This window comes from Mustelus asterias, chromosome 7, assembly GCF_964213995.1.
Source record: "Mustelus asterias chromosome 7, sMusAst1.hap1.1, whole genome shotgun sequence".
NCBI lineage: Eukaryota > Metazoa > Chordata > Chondrichthyes > Carcharhiniformes > Triakidae > Mustelus > Mustelus asterias.
Genome location: NC_135807.1, coordinates 11,729,632 through 11,745,908, shown reverse-complemented (window position 1 = coordinate 11,745,908; position 16,277 = coordinate 11,729,632).

Here is a 16,277-nt window from a genome sequence, read left to right as displayed (position 1 = left end):
CGACTGCTATTCCTCATCCGGAATGGCTTAAAAATGCCCTCCAATGGAAATAATGGATGGATTTTTCACACTTACTCAGGATGAATTGGTTTCTGCCCAGCACTCATTGTTCGCATTCTGACTTGGAGACATGGAGTTGGCACTTGTGTTTTGGGAAATCCCCAAACAATAGCAAGTGTAAATTCCACAGATAATATTTGACTTAGTTTGTCCATTCTACTGGGTGACCCCTCACCCAGGGTGATTGAATTATGAGCTGTATGGAAGCTGCAAGAAGGTCATCTCATCTTTTACAGCCATCTTAGCCACCTGGTTAGTGTACATTTAAAAAGACAAGTTCCAGAAACTTTCATAGTAACAATGTACCAAAAGGGGGCATTTTGTTCACACAGAGGGTGGTGAGTGTCTGGAACAAGCTGTCAGAGGTAGTAGTAGAGGCGGGTCCAATTTTGTCTTTTAAAAAGCATTTAGACAGTTACAAGGGTAAGATGGGTATAGAGGGATATGGGACAAACGGGGGCAATTGAGACTAGCTTAAAAAAAAGGGCGGCATGGACAAATTGGGCCGAAGGGCCTGTTTCCATGCTGCAAACCTCTAGTCATAGAAATCATAGAAACCCTACAGTGCAGAAGGAGGCCATTCGGCCCATCGAGTCTGCACCGACCACAATCCCACCCAGGCCCTACCCCCACATATTTACCCGCTAATCCCTCTAATCTACGCATTTTAGGACTCTAAGGGGCAATTTTTAACCTCGCCAATCAACCTCGCCCTCACATCTTTGGACTGTGGGAGGAAACTGGAGCACCCGGAGGAAACCCACGCAGACACGAGGAGAATGTGCAAACTCCACACAGACAGTGACCCAAGCCGGGAATCGAACCCGGGACCCTGGAGCTGTGAAGCAGCAATGCTAACCACTGTGCCACCGTGCCGTGTGGAGTTGCCGGCTGGGGCGGGCACAGTAAGAAGTCTCACAACACCAGGTTAATTTCCAACAGGTTCATTTGGTATCATGAGCTTTCGGAGCACTGCGCCTTCATCAGGTGAGTGAAGAGTTGGGTTCCCAGACAGGGCATATATAGACAGAGACTCAATTGCAAGATAATGGTTGGAATGCGAGTCTTTACAGGTAATCAAGTCTTTACAGGTGCAGACAATGTGAGTGGAGAGAGCGTTAAGCACAGGTTAAAGAGGTGTGTATTGTCTCCAGCCGGGACAGTTAGTGAGATTTTGCAAGCCCAGGCAAGTCGTGGGGGTTACAGTTAGTGTGACATGAACCCAAGATCCCGGTTGAGGCCGTCCTCATGTGTGCGGAACTTGGATAGCAGCTTCTGCTCGACAATTCTGCGTTGTGTGTCTTGAAGGCCGCCTTGGAGAACGCTTACCCGAAGATCAGAGGCTGAATGCCCGTGACCGCTGAAGTGCTCCCCCACAGGAAGAGAACACTCCTGCCTGGTGATTGTCGAGTGGTGTTCATTCATCCGTTGTCGTAGTGTCTGCATGGTCTCCCTGATGTACCATGCCTCGGGACATCCTTTCCTGCAGCGTATCAGGTAGACAACGTTGGCCGAGTCGCATGAGGGGAACACTTCAGCAGTCAAGGGCATTCGGCCTCTGATCTTCGGGTAAGTGTTCTCCAAGGTGGCTTCAAGACACACGACAACCCAGAATCGCCGAGCAGAAACTGATAGCCAAGTTCCGCACACGAGGACGGTCTAAACCGGGATCTTGGGTTCATGTCACACTACCTGTAACCCCCATCATGTGGCCTGGGCTTGCAAAATCCTACTAACTGTCCTGGCTTGAGACAATTCACATCTCTTTAGCTTGTGATTATCCCTCTCTCCACTCGCATTGTCTGTGTGCCTGTAAAGACTTGATTACCTGTAAAGACTCGCATTCCAACCATTATCTTGCAATTGAGTCTCTGTCTATATATGCCATGTTTATGAACCCAACTCTCCACTTACCTGGTGAAGGAGCAGAACTCCGAAAGCTCGTGATACTAAATAAACCTGTTGGATTTTAACCTGGTGTTATGAGACTTCTTAGTAAACCTCTATAAGTGAGAAGGGCCACATGTTGGATGTACACAGGGTGTACATATGGGAGAGGGTGGGCATAGACTCTGGTCAGCTTGGCAGGACAACAGAAAGTGAACCCGGCAAGCAGCATTGGAGAAGGTCGGGACAGACAGATGAGTGTGATGGTGGGAGGATCCGTGTGTGCGGGGGAACGGGAGTGCTTGCACAAGGCTGTGAAAGGCATCGACACAGACACTTCATCCTCCAGAATCACTCATATTACGACTGCATGCAACTGAACTGTGAGTATTTGCTGGGTGGGGTGGGGAAGATCTCACAAAATGTTAGAATGACACTGAGAGACAACATGAGGCATTATTTAGTGCAAGTGTGAAAATATTTTCATGTTGTACAGTGGCGGCATTCACCCGTACAATCACTTGTGCTCCAAACTGTTATGTGTAGGAACGTAGGATCAAAGGAATTGGGAGCAGAAGTAGGCAAATTCAGCCCTTCAAGCCTGCTCCGCCATTCAATCAGCTCATGGCTGATCTCTCCCTGGATCCACCTCCCCACCTGTTCCCAAATCCCTTTAACCTGATTTTTATCTCCTTTAAACGATATAATTGGGGCTCGTACTGGGGAAGGTGTGACCTCTATGAGAAGGATGGTCTACACCTTAATCAGAAGGGGACCAATATCCTGGGGGGTAAATTTGCTAAGGCCATGCAGGGAGGTTTAAACTGATTCGGGGGGGGGGAGGGATCCTGAGTAGTGGGGCTGAAAGTGAGGGATGCATGGATGGGGACTGCAATGCACGGCATTGCAGAGGTGGGGTGGAGCAGGGTTTGAAATGTGTATACTTCAATGCCAGGAGTATTCGCAATAAAGTGGGTGAACTTGCAGCGTGGATCAGTACCTGGGACTTCGATGTTGTGGCTATTTCAGAGACATGGATAGAGCAGGGGCAGGAATGGATGCTGCAGGTCCCGGGGTTCAAATGTTTTAGTCGAAGTAGGGAAGGAGGTAGAAGAGGGGGAGGGGTAGCATTATTGGTCAGAGATTGTATCACAGTGTCAGAGAGGAGGTTTGATGAGGACTTATCTGTTGAGGTAGTATGGGCGGAGATTAGAAATAGGAGAGGAGAGGTCACCCTGTTGGGAGTCTTTTATAGACCTCCTAAAAGTTCTAGAGAGGTTGAGGAAAGGATTGCGGAGTCAATCCTGCTTAGGAGTGAAAGTAATAGGGCAATTGTTATGGGGGATTTTAACTTGACTAATATTGACTGGAATTGTTATAGCTCTAGCTCGTTAGAGGGGTCAGTTTTTGTTCAAAGCGTGCAGGAAGGTTTTTTGACTCAGTATGTAGACAGGCCAACTAGAGGTGAGGCTATATTGGATCTGGTGCTGGGAAATGAGCCAGACCAGGTGCTAGACTTGGAAGTTGGTGTGCATTTTGGTGATAGTGACCACAATTCGGTTACGTTCACCTTAGTGATGGAAAGGGATAGGCATGAACCTCGGGCCAGTGGTTTTAGCTGGGGGAAGGGTAATTATGAGGCTATTAGGAGAGAATTAGGAAACATAGGTTGGACTAGGAGATTACAGGGACTGGGAACGTCCGACATGTGGAGTTTTTTCAAGGAGCAGCTACTGCGAGTCTGTGATAGGTATGTCCCTGTCAGGCAAGGAGGAATTGGTAGGGCTAGGGAACCGTGGTGCACCAAAAAAGTTTCTTTGTTGGTTAAAAAGAAAAAGGAGGCTTATGTTCGGATGAGACGTGAGCACTCGGGTAGTGCACTAGAAAGCTTTAGATTGGCTAAGAGGGAGTTGAAGAGCGAGCTTAGAAGGGCTAAAAGGGGACATGAGAAGACTTTGGCGGATAGGGTTAAAGAGAATCCTAAGGCGTTCTATAGGTATGTCAAGAACAGAAGGTTGGTTAGGGCAAGTTTAGGGCCAGTTATAGATGGCAGAGGGAAGTTATGTGTGGAACCGGAGGAGATTGGTGAAGCATTGAACCAATATTTCTCTTCGGTGTTCACGCAAGGGGACATGAATATAGCTGAGGAGGACACTGGGTTGCAAGGGAGTAGAATAGACAGTATTACAGTTGATAAGGAGGATGTGCAGGATATTCTGGAGGGTCTGAAAATAGATAAATCCCCTGGTCCGGATGGGATTTATCCAAGGATTCTCTGGGAGGCAAGAGAAGTGATTGCAGAGCCTCTGGCTCTGATCTTCAGGTCGTCGTTGGCCTCTGGTATAGTACCAGAAGATTGGAGGTTAGCGAATGTTGTCCCATTGTTTAAGAAGGGGAACAGAGACTTCCCCGGGAATTATAGACCGGTGAGTCTCACTTCTGTTGTCGGCAAGATGTTGGAAAAAATTATAAGGGATAGGATTTATAGTTATTTGGAGAGTAATGAATTGATAGGTGATAGTCAGCATGGTTTTGTGGCAGGTAGGTCGTGCCTTACTAACCTTATTGAGTTTTTTGAGAAAGTGACCAAGGAGGTGGATGGGGGCAAGGCAGTGGACGTGGTATATATGGATTTTAGTAAGGCGTTTGATAAGGTTCACCATGGTAGGCTTCTGCAGAAAATGCAGATGTATGGGATTGGGGGTGATCTAGGAAATTGGATCAGGAATTGGCTAGCGGATAGGAAACAGAGGGTGGTGGTTGATAGTAAATATTCATCATGGAGTGCGGTTACAAGTGGTGTACCTCAGGGATCTGTTTTGGGGCCACTGCTGTTTGTAATATTTATTAATGATCTGGATGAGGGTATAGTTGGGTGGATTAGCAAATTTGCTGATGACACCAAAGTCGGTGGTGTGGTAGACAGTGAGGAAGGGTGTCGTAGTTTGCAGGAAGACTTAGACAGGTTGCAAAGTTGGGCCGAGAGGTGGCGGATGGAGTTTAATGCGGAGAAGTGTGAGGTAATTCACTTTGGTAGGAATAACAGATGTGTTGAGTATAGGGCTAACGGGAGGACTTTGAATAGTGTGGAGGAGCAGAGGGATCTAGGTGTATGTGTGCATAGATCCCTGAAAGTTGGGAATCAAGTAGATAAGGTTGTTAAGAAGGCATATGGTGTCTTGGCGTTTATTGGTAGGGGGATTGAATTTAGGAGTCGTAGCGTTATGTTGCAACTGTACACAACTCTGGTGCGGCCGCACTTGGAGTACTGTGTGCAGTTCTGGTCCCCACATTACAGGAAGGATGTGGAGGCTTTGGAGAGGGTGCAGAGGAGGTTTACCAGGATGTTGCCTGGTATGGAGGGGAGATCCTATGAGGAGAGGCTGAGGGATTTGGGATTGTTTTCGCTGGAAAGGCGGCGGCTAAGAGGGGATCTTATTGAAACATATAAGATGATTAGAGGTTTAGATAGGGTGGATAGTGATAGCCTTTTTCCTCTGATGGAGAAATCCAGCACGAGGGGGCATGGCTTTAAATTGAGGGGGGGTAGTTATAGAACCGATGTCAGGGGTAGGTTCTTTACCCAGAGGGTGGTGAGGGATTGGAATGCCCTGCCAGCATCAGTAGTAAATGCGCCTAGTTTGGGGGCGTTTAAGAGATCCGTAGATAGGTTCATGGACGAAAAGAAATTGGTTTAGGTTGGAGGGTCACAGTTTTTTTTTTAACTGGTCGGTGCAACATCGTGGGCCGAAGGGCCTGTTCTGCGCTGTAATGTTCTATGTTCTATGTTCTATAACGATTCAGATTCTACCGCGCTACGGGGCAGCGAATTCCACAAGAGGGCGTGCCTCTTTAAGAGAATGGGTCAGGTGACCCAGAACTCCAGCTCCACCCTGGGTGGAGCTTGCCTAGCCAGTCTTGTGCTGACTGTGCTGGGATAAAGACGTGCGAATAAACTGTCCCAGTTAGTTTACTACCGCTGACCTTGTGGCATATTATTAGTCTCAAAATCAGATCTCAAAGAATAGGATCCCTACAGTGCAGAAGGAGGCCATTCAGTCCATTGAGCCTGCATCAACAGCAATCCCACACTGGCCCTATCCCTTTAATCCCCGATATTTCCCCTTCTGGTCCCCCTGTCACTAAGGGGAAATTTAGCATGGTCAATCAACCTAACTCACACATCTTTGGACTGTGGGAGGAAACCGGAGGACGCAGAGGAAACCCACGCAGACACAGGGAGAACGCGCAGACTCCGCACAGACAGCGACCCAAGCCGGGAATCGAACCCGGCCCCTGGTACTGTGAGGCAGCAGTGCCACTGTGCCACCCAGATGCCTGATTAAAGGTTGGCACTTCATTCAATGAAAATACAAAGAACAAAGAACAATACAGCACAGGAACAGCCCTTCGGCCCTCCAAGCCTGCACTGATCATATGTTCCTAACTAGACAATCCGTTTGAATCCCTCTATTCCCAGTCTGTTCATGTGGCTATCTAGATAAGTCTTAAATGATCCTAGCATGTCTGCCTCCACCACCTTGCTTGGTAGTGCATTCCAGGCCCCCACCACCCTCTGTGTGAAATACGTTCCCCGCATATCTGTATTGAATCTTGCCCCCCTTACCTTGAACTTGTGACCCCTTGTGTTTGTCATTTCCTACCTGGGAAAAAGCTTCCAACTGTTCACCCTATCTATGCCCTTCATAATTTTATAAACTTCTATTAGGTCGCCCCTCAACCTCTGTCTTTCCAGGGAGAACAACCCCAGTTTACTCAATCTCTCCTCATATCTAATAACCTCCATACCAGGCAACATCCTGGTAAACCTTCTCTGCACTCTTTCCAAAGCCTCCACGTCCTTCTGGTAGTGTGGCGACCAGAACTGGATGCAGTATTCCAAATGTGGCCTAACCAACGTTCTATATAACTGCAACATCATATGCCAACTTTTATACTCTATGCCCCGTCCTATAAAGGCAAGCATGCCATATGCCTTCTTCACCACCTTCTCCACCTGTGCTGCCACCTTCAAGAATCTGTGGACTTGCACACCCAGATCCCTCTGTGTGTCTTTACTCCTGATGGTTCTGCCATTTATTGTATGGCTCCCCCCTGCATTAGATCTACCAAAATGCATCACTTCACATTTATCTGGATTAAATTCCATCTGCCATTTCTCCGCCCAATTTTCCAGCCTATCTATATCCTGCTGTATTCTCTGACAATGTTCATCACTATCCGCAACTCCAGCAATCTTTGTGTCATCTGCAAACTTACTAATCAGATCAGCTACATCTTCTTCCAAATCATTTATATATATCACAAACAGCAGAGGTCCCAGTACAGAGCCTTGCAGAACACCACTAGTCACAGATCTCCAATCAGAAAAAGACCCCTATACTGCTACCCTCTGTCTTCTATGGCCAAGTAAGAAGTTTAACAACACCAGGTTAAAGTCCAACAGGTTTATTTGGTAGCAAAAGCCACACAAGCTTTCGGAGCCCCAAGCCCTTTCTTCAGGTGAGTGGGAATTCTGTTCACAAACAGGGCACATAAAGACACAAACTCAATTTACATGAATAATGGTTGGAATGCGAATACTTACAGCTAACCAAGTCTTTAAGATACAAACAATATCTTGATGCTCTCTCCACTCACATTGTTTGTATCTTAAAGACTTGATTAGCTGTAAGTATTCGCATTCCAACCATTATTCATGTAAATTGAGTTTGTGTCTTTATATGCCCTGTTTGTGAACAGAATTCCCACTCACCTGAAGAAGGGGCTTGGAGCTCCGAAAGCTTGTGTGGCTTTTGCTACCAAATAAACCTGTTGGACTTTAACCTGGTGTTGTTAAACTTCTTACTGTGTTGACCCCAGTCCAACGCCGGCATCTCCACATCATGACTTCTATGGCCAAGCCAGTTCTGTACCCATCTCTAGCTAGTTCACCTTTGATCCCATGAGATTTAACCTTTTGCACCAGCCTGCCGCGAGGGACCTTGTCAAATGCTTTACTAAAATCCGTGTAGACGACATCCATGGCCCTTCCCTCGTCAATCATTTTTGTCACCTCCTCAAAAAACCCAACCAAATTTGTGAGGCATGACCTCTCTCGTACAAAACCATGTTGTCTATCGCTAATGAGACTATTCAGTTCTAAATGTGTATAGATCCTATCTCTAAGATGGTTTGGGAAAAACATACTTCAGCTGATACTTGTTCACTGGAAGTAAAATTAAGACAGGACTGGACACAGCAGGTTGCAGAGTTATGGCGATGCATTATACTGGCTTAAGTAGCCCGAGGGACGAGATGAGAATTCTCCCCCAGACAGACTGGGCCTTCTGCAGACAGGTATGAGCCTGGAGGCATGCAGAGAGCAATGTCATTTGTGTTAATTAAAGTCACTAGTTTGTTCCTTCCACGGGGCTTTTTAAAGTGGGTCTCGGTGTGTCACCATGGGAACATTGCCCCTGAGGTGCCAGGCCGGCCTGCGTTCAAATGAATTATGAGAAGAGAAATGGAAAATGCTCGTAACACTCGGTGGGTCACGCAGCACCTGAACCAGAGACAGAGCAACTCTCTCCGCTATTGCGATGCTTTTTCCAGCCAATTTCACGAGATGCACTGGGCACTCGCCAGGGTTGCGAGGATAAGATTTCAGAGTGACCTCTGTCAGGATCACAGGAGACGTTTCCTCAAAGTGCTCTAGAAGCTAAGGATTGTGTGTGTTTGTGTGTAGCTCCCTCTTTTAAATTTGCTCATGATTCAATTTAAAAATAAACCAGCAGGAAAGCTAAACTGGATAAAGGTCCAGTGATTACAAAACTGCTTCTGTGAGTTACTGAGGTAAAGGTTATAATGTCACCAATTCGATACATATCAGGATTAAATGCAGATAAGGATAAAAAAACTATTTATTCAGGGCAGCATAGTAGCACAGTGGTTAACACTGCTGCTTCACAGTGCCAGGGACCTGGGTTCGATTCCCGGCTTGGGTCACTGTCTGTGTGGAGTCTGCACGTTCTCCCCATGTCTGCATGGGTTTTCTCCGGGTGCTCCAGTTTCCTCCCACAAGGACGTGCTGGTTAGGTGCATTGACCCAAACAGGCACTGGAGTGTGGCGACTAGGGAAATTTCACAGTAACTTCATTGCAGTGTTAATGTAAGCCTTACTTGTGACACTAATAAATAAATTTTACAAAGGTGAGATTCGGTTCAGTCCGTTAAGGTATGTTACAGGCCCTTCATTTGTAGTTGAAGTGTTGGTGTCTGGAGTTGAAGAGTTTAATCTCTGTGGTCCCATAGTCAGAGGTTGCCTTTGTCAGCAGATCACAGAATCATATCATGCAGAAGAGGCCCTTCAGCCCATCGAGTCTGCACCACACACCTGAAGGCACACCCAGTCCCACTTGGTCCATAGCCCTGAATGTTATGACTTGCCAAGTGCTCATCCAGATACTGTTTAAAGGATGAGGTGATAGCTGAGTGGTATTATCGCTTGACCATTAATCCAGAAACTCAGCTAATGTTCTGGGGACCCGGGTTCGAATCCCGCCATGGCAGATGGTAGAATTTGAATTCAATAAAAATATCTGGAATTAAGAATCTAATGATGACCATGAAACCATTGTTGATTGTCGGAAAAACCCATCTGGTTCACTAAATGTCCTTTAGAGAAGGAAATCTTCTGTCTTTACATGGCCTGGCCTGCATGTGACTCCAGAGCCACAGAAATGTGGTTGACTCTCGACTGCCCTCCAAGGGCAACTAGGAATGAGCAATAAATGTTGGCCAGCCAACGACACCCATGTCCCATGACTGAATTAAAAAAAAATGAGAGGCAACCTGCCTCCACCACCCTCCCAGGCAGCACATTCCAGACCGTCACCACCCTCTGGATAAAAAGGTTTCTCCTCACATTCCCCCAAAACCTCCTGCCCCTCACCGTGAACCTATGCCCCCTCGTGACCAACCCTTCAACTAAGGGGAACAGCTGCTCCTTATCCACCCTATCCATGTCTCTCATAATCTTGTACACCTCGATCAGGCCATCCCTCAGTCTTCTCTGCTCCAACGAAAATAACCCAAGCCTACTCAACCTCTCTTCACAACTTAAATGTTCCATCCCAGGCAGCATTCTGGTGAATCTCCTCTGCACCCCCTCCAGTGAAATCACATCCTTCTGATAATATGGTGATCAGAACTGCACACAGTGCTCCAGCTGTGGCCTCACCAAAGTTCTATACAACTCCAACATGACTTCCCTGCTTTTGTAATCTATGCCTCGATTGATAAAGGCAAGTGTCCCATATACCTTCTTCACCACCCTACTCAGATGCCCTTCTGCTTTCAGAGATCCGCGGACAAACACGCCAAGGTCCCTTTGTTCCAGAGAACTTCCTAGTGTCCTACCATTCATTGAATACTTTCTTGTCAAGTTACTCCTTCCAAGGTGTATCACCTCACACTTTTCAGGGTTAAATTCCATCTGCCACTTATCTGTCCATTTGACCATTCCGTCTATATCTTCTTGTAGCTCAAGACACTCCACCTCACTGTTAACCACCCAACCAATAGATCAACAGGCATTCGTGAGGGAGAAGGTTTCTTATTCCTCACCCGTTCTGCAATTTCGGCACTTTCAGATTGCCTGGACTCCTTCTACACAACAGCAGGTGATTTCAGAGTTCCTTCCTCCTTTCCCTCCATTGGCCAAGAACCCTCTCTCATGATTTCTCTCTGAGTTCTTCCTGCAATTCTGTACAAAATGGCTGTTCGCAGCCATACCTTATACGAAATGCCGGAGTAGTAACTTCGCTGCCAGTGGGTAAAGGGCCATAATGTACCCAGGACCTGCAGACTGGTTGGGTGCATTGGCCATGCTAAATTCTCCCTCAGTATACCCGAACAGGCGCCAGAGTGTTGTGACTAGAGAGTTTTCATTGCATTGAGTCTACTTGTGACACTAATAAAATACATATATATATATTATACACATACAGTTCCAAACTCAAAATGGCTCCCATCCCAAACCGTTGAATCGTGTGAGCTCAACTCCAGGGCACAAAGTCCCATCATAGAATTCCTATTGTGTAGAAGGAGGCCATTCAGCCCATTGAGTCTGTACCAACCACAGTCCCACCGAGACTCTATTACCATAACCTCACACATTTACCCTGCTAGTCCCCCGACACTAAGGGGCAATTTAGCATGGCCAATCAACCTAACCCGCACATTTTTGGAGTGTGGGAGGAAACCAGAGCACCCAGAGGAGACCCACTCAGACACGGGGAGAACGCGCAGACTCTGCACAGAGTGACCCGAAGCTGGAATTGAACCTGGAACGCTGGCGCTGTGAGGCAGCAGTGCTAACCACTGTGCCACCGTGCTGCCCAGCATCCATTGCTTTGTAGCTGAGGTAAGTGTTTTAAATGTTTCAGCCATTAATCTGAAGGTCTCCCAGTCTTCTGGGTTTGATGTGAGAGGAAAGAGCTATTCGCACCCTCAGGGAACTTCCTGTCAACGTGCTTCTGTTTACCCTTGTGGAAATGTGCATTGACATTTAAATTACTTTACATGTCTGGATATGTAAATTTGCAAATCCACCTTCAAGAAGCTTGACAAACATTGCAGTTGTAAAAGGGCAGCCATTTATAAATCTCCTTGTGTCCACTGAAAAGAAAGGTTAGCTTTTTTTACAAAATCTATAGTATCACCACACAGTCATGATGTGGAGATGCCGGTGTTGGACTGGGCTGGGCACAGTAAGAAGTCTCACAACACCAGGTTACAGTCCAACAGGTTTATTTGGAATCACGAGCTTTCGGAGTGCTGCTCCTTCCTCAGGTGAGTGGAGAGGTAGGTTCACAAACAAGGCATATGTAGACAAAGACACAATTGCAAGATAAGAACATAAGGACTAGGAGCAGGAATAGGCCATCTGGCCCCTCGAGCCTGCTCCGCCATTCAATAAGATCATGGCTGATCTTTTCGTGGACTCAGCTCCACTTACCCTCCCATCCACCATAGCCCTTAATTCCTTTACTGTTCAAAAATGCATCTATCCTTGCCTTAAAAACATTCAGTGAGGTAGCCTCAATTGCTTCACTGGGCAGGGAATTCCACAGTTTACTTTGGCCCTTTGGGTGAAAAGGTTCCTCCTTAACTCAGCCTCAAAATAAGGGGGAGCAAATTTAGGACTATACCCCCTAGTTCTAGTTTCACCTGCCAGTGAAAACAACTTCCCTGTTTCTATCTTATCTATTCCCTTCATAATCCTATATGTTTCTATAAGATCTCCCCTCATTCTTCTGAATTCCAATGAGTATAGCCCCAGTCTACTCAGTCTCTCCTCATAAGTCAACACTCTCAACTCTGGAGTCAACCTAGTGAATCTCCTCTGCACCCCCTCTAGTGCCAGTACATCCTTTCTCAAGTAAGGAGACCAAAACTGTACACAGTACTCTTGGTGTGGCCTCACCAGCACCTTATATAGCTGCAACATAACCTCGCTGTTTTAAAACTCCATCCCTCTCGCAATGAAGGACAAAATTCCATTTGCCTTCTTAATTACCTGATGCACCTGCAAACCAACTCCTTGAGATTCCTGCACAAGGACACCCAGGTCCCTCTGCACAGCAGCATGCTGCAATTTTTTACTATTTAAATAATAGTCCATTTTGCTGTTATTCCTACCAAAATGGACGACTTCACATTTACCAACATTGTACTCCATCTGCCAGACCCTTGCTCACTCACTTATCCCTTTGCAGACTTTCAGTGTCCTCTGCACACTTTGCTCTGCCACTCATTTTAGTCTCATCTTCGAATTTTGACACACTACACTTGGTCCCCAACTCAAATTATCTATGTAAATTGTAAACAATTGTGGTCCCAACACTGATCCCTGAGGCACACCACTAGTCACTGATTACCAACCAGAAAAATACCCATTTTCCCCCACTCTTTGCTTTCTGTTGGTTAACCAATCCTCTATCCATGCTAATACATTACCCGTAACACCGTGCACCTTTATTATTGTAGCAGTCTTTGGTGCGGCACCTTGTCAAATACCTTCTGGAAATCCAGATACACCACATCCACAGGTTCCCCATAGTCTTCTGCTCACATATTGTTCTCAAAGAATTCCACCAAATTAGTCAAACATGACCTGCCCTTCGTGAACCCATGCTGCGTCTTTGCAATGGGAAAATTTATATTCAGATGTCTTGCTGTTTCTTCCTTGATGATAGATTCAAGCATTTTCCCTACTACATAGAGGGTCTTAGCTATGAGGAGAGATGGGTAAACTGGGGGTGTTCTCCCTGGAAAGACGGAGGATGAGGGGCGACCTAATAGAGGTGTATAAAATTATGAAGGGCATAGATAGGGTGAACAGTGGGAAGCTTTTTCCCAGGTCGGAGGTGACGAACACAAGGGGTCACGGTTTCAAGGTGAAGGGGGCAAGGTTCAACACAGATGTCAGGGGGACGTATTTTACACAGAGGGTGGTGGGGGCCTGGAATGCACTGCCAAGCAAGGTGATTGAGGCGGACACCCTGGGATCGTTTAAGACTTATCTAGATAGCCACATGAACAGACTGGGAATAGAGGGATACAAACGAATGGTCTCGTTGGGCACATGAGCGGTGCAGGCTTGGAGTGCCGAAGGGCCTGTTCCTGTGCTGTGTTCACTCTGTTTAGCGTTCAAGTCATTTCAGCCATTTAAACCACTTTATCCAGGGATAATTTAGTTTCTGCCAGCAACTCCTTCTGAATATTCAAACCATTAATACCACATATGAGATGGTCACGTAATGTATCATTTACTGATGGGCCAAACTCACAGCGTTTGGCCAATTTGTGAAGATGCACCATAGAAAGCATTCTTTCTGGTTGTATCACAGCTTGGTATGGCTCCTGCTCTGCCCAAGACCACAAGAAACTACAAAGGGCCGTGAACAAAGCCCAGTCCATCCTCAAACCAGCCTCCCACCCATTGACTCTGTCTACACTTCCTGCTGCCTCGGAAAAGCAGCCAGTGTAATTAAGGATCCCATGCACCCCTGACATTCTCTCTTCCACCTTCTTCCAACAGAAGATACAAAAGTCTGAGGTCACGTACCAACTGACACAAGGACAGTTTCTTCCCATCAGACTTTTGAATGGACTTACCTCACACTGAGTTGATCTTTCTCCACACCCTAGCTATGACTGTAACATTACATTCTGCACTCTCTCATTTCCTTCTCTATGAACGGTAAGCTTTGTCTGTATAGTGCGCAAGAAACAATACTTTTCACTGTATGTTAATACATGTGACAATAATAAATCAAATCAAAAGCAGAAAATATTTCCCTGTGTCTCTAATGGCTGAGTGGAATTTATATCTCTGCATAATAATGGAGGGTCAGGGATAGTGGTGGTTCCTCATGAGTGTGCCGAGCTGGTCGGAGGGTTTAGTATCTGGTGCCTCCAGAGATGTGAGGCTTATGATGAGGTTATATGTTTGTGGGCCGCAAACAGTGAGTAAAATATCTTTCTGCTTTTCTTTGGAAGTTATTTCCTTGGCTGGGAGAAAGTCATAGAGGCTTACAACATGGAAACAGGCCCTTCGGCCCAACTTGTCCATGCCACCCAGTTTTTACCATTAAGCTAGTCAAAATCTTTCAATCGCCCCAACTTTCGACATCTGGATCAAATTTTCTCATGATGTGGAGATGCCAGCGTTGGACTGGGGTGGGCACAGTAAGAAGTCTCACAACACCAGGTTAAAGTCCAACAGGTTTATTTGGCAGCACAAGCTTTCGGAGACTCACTCCTTCATCAGTGAATCACCTGATGAAGGAGCAGTGCTGCGCCAAAAGCTTGTGCTGCCAAATAAACCTGTTGGACTTTAACCTGGTGTTGTGAGACTTCTTACACTACTCAAATTTTCCCAACAGTGGCATAGCTATTCGATTCCAGTTGGCACAGCGACTTTTTACTCTCTTTGTAGGTTTTTCAGGGACTCACCCTCCCCCCTCCAGATGTTGACATCTTAGCGATGGTTACCTGATTTATTCTCATCGCCAATATTGTGGTACAAGGAAGTTTTAAATCACAGTGGTGATCTATTGAATAATAGTTAAAATTATATACAAACAAGCTCAGTACAGATATACGTCCAGTCCCATAAATCTCCAGGCTCACAGAGCAGATTTCCGCCTACCAGGAGTCACGCCCTAACAGCCAATAGGCTGACAGGCCCCAGGAGAGTCATGTGACCCATGAACCACCTCTCCTTAAAGGGACCACGCTATCACAGGTGTATGTCGCTCATCCCACACTCAAACGCTTACCCCTTTTCACACATTCAGGTAGATGCTTTACCTCAGAGAAGTATCACTGAAGCAAACTCACTGACTGAAGCAATGGAGCATTTAATCAGATGGAATACTTTCCAAGTCTCTGGGACAGAATGAGTAAGAGTCAACACATTGAGATTAATACACTACCGAGTCCTCGTTATTTTTGCGAGATGTTACTTATCTCAGTTCCCTTATCTAGCCTTAAAGACCCAAATAAATCACTATCTTGTTTCATTTGGAAAGGCCAAATACCTCACTGAGCCTTATAAATAACAATTATCATGAGATTAAGGAGGGGCAGCAGTGTCTCATCTGCAGAATTATTAATGGGTAGAAGATCCAAGGGGATTAATGGCCTTGTGTTATCAGCCTCTCCAGTGTAATTGTTTCCTTTGAGGAGAGTTGCAGTGCACTGCTCCATTCTTTTATGACTTGCCTTTCCATTCAGTGTAAAACATCACAACGCTATTCCAGAGAAGTGGCAGCACAGTGGCTTTCCCAGAATCGCAGAATTGTTCGGATGGCAGGAGGTGACTATTTGGCCCATCGTATCTGCACTGCCTCCCTGTGTGAGTAACTCACCTAGGACCAGTGTGCCATCTGCCATCTCCCCATAACCCTGCACATTCCTCCTTTTCAGGTAACAGTCTAATTCCCTTCTGAATACCTCATTTGAACCTGCCCCCATCACACTATCAAAGAAATAAAGAACAGTACAGCACAGGAACAGGCACGGTGGCACAGTGGTTAGCACTGCTGCCTCACAGCGCCAGGGACCTGGGTTCGATTCCGGCCGCGGGTCACTGTCTGTGTGGAGTTTGCACGTTGTCTGCATAGGTTTCTTCTGGGTGCTTTGGTTACCTCCCATAGTCCAAAGATCTGCAGGTTAGTTGGATTGGCCATGCTCAATTGCCCCTTAGTGTCAGGAGGATTAGCAGGGTAAATGCATGGGGTTACAGCAATAGGGCCTGG